Consider the following 1,830-nt stretch of genomic DNA (forward strand, 5'->3'; position numbering starts at 1 on the left):
GATATACGATAGGATGAATGTAAAACTAATGTTCTCCCATGTAAACTATCACATAATTCACAATAAAACATTAAAAAAGAAAAGAAAAGAATCCCAGCAAGTAGGAAGCTTTGAGTAAATGCTGATATTTAAATATCACTTTAAACAGCTCAGTTTTAACTGTTAAAGTACTTTGTTGTTGCTAAGTGCTGTCTAATCACTTACGAGGTTCAAACCAGCCTTGCAGTCTAGAGCTTATCCTACTATGCCATACCAGAACTTCACCTGGTTAGGTGCCTTCAAGTTGGGTCCTACTCACAGTGACTTTATGTGCACCAGAAGGAAACACTACTCAACCCTGTACCAATGCTGTTTGCGTTCACTGTTGCAGCCACTGGGTCAGTCTAGCTCATTGAGAGTCTACTTTTTCACTCACCCTCTACTTTGCCAAGCATGGTATCCTCCTCAAGGGTCCCTCCTGACAACAAGACTAAATCTCTGTATCTTCTCTTCTAAGGAGAATGCTGGCTGTACTTCCAAGACAAATTTGTTTGTTGTTCTGGCTTTCTGTGGTACTTTCAATATTCTCACCAACACCATAATTCAAATGCATCAATTCTTCTTCAGTCTTCATTATTCCTTAAAAATACATTGTCTCTTTTATAGATAAAAGAATCTGTGTTCCACAAACAAATTAAGCTTGTGAATTTAAAATAATGTTCGGAAAGCAAGAAGGACTGACTGGTCTCAAAATAAAACGGTAACACGGACTCTCTTTCTTCCTCCAATAACTCAAAACACACAAACTTGTTTGCTAAATTCTACCACCATCTAAGAACTTCAAACTCTCACCTATTAGGGTTCAAGTTGTGGTTACTGTTATTGTTAGCGGCTGTTGCATCTGCCCCCAAGTCATGGCTCATGGCAACTCCATGCACAACAGAATGAAACTGCCTGGTATTGTTAACACCCTCGGATTGAAAGCAAAATGAAACAGTGGAACTAAACTGTTACTGAGGTGTATATTTAAAGAACCCCACAGCATTACACAGCATTGGAGTTATTATTACATAGCACTGGAGTCCTAGTGTGGTGTCATAGGGTCTGTTTGAATCACAGGGTTGGTGGTTCAGATTCACCATTCGCTCCTCCGAAACCTTATACAGAGTCGCTATGAGGTGGACCCGACTAGATGGCACTTAATAACAATACACAGCAATTAGAAGCTTGGTTGCTCAAGCTAAGGTTAGCTTGAGGCTGCTAATCTAAAGGTTGCCTGTTTGAACCCACCCAGCAGCTCTATGAAAGTTCCGGTGATTTGCTTTCATAAAAGATGACAGCCAAGAAAACCCTATAGAGCAGTTCTAGTTCTACTCTATGAGTGGGGGGCTGACTCACAGCAGATTACAAAAACAAGAACACATCCTTGGGATACTTTCTAAGTGGGATACTTTCTAAGAACAGATGCAAATGGATATAGAATCTTGATCTTTATTCAGTCATTTTAATGCTCTTATTAAGAAAACATTAACAATTGTATTGTCAAATCAAACAGGAGATAACTTTTGTTAAAAATCACATTTTTAGTATAAGAGAAAAGTTACAATTAGAGCATTGAAAAAAATGTGTTAGAACACCTTGGAATTAAACTATTAGAAATATTATTATGAACTCATGTCTTTAAGAAAAAATAAGTATCTTTTCTAGCTCTGTTCACTGAGCTGGCTTCAGAGTAACATTATCTCAGAATGCATCCATGGCTTGAGTCAGGCGCACCTTAGTCCTCAAGCTGACATCTTTGTTCTTCAATGCTTTAAAGAAGTCTTGTGCAGCAGATTTGCCTAATGCAAT

This window comes from Chrysochloris asiatica, unplaced genomic scaffold, assembly GCF_000296735.1.
Source record: "Chrysochloris asiatica unplaced genomic scaffold, ChrAsi1.0 scaffold00049, whole genome shotgun sequence".
NCBI lineage: Eukaryota > Metazoa > Chordata > Mammalia > Afrosoricida > Chrysochloridae > Chrysochloris > Chrysochloris asiatica.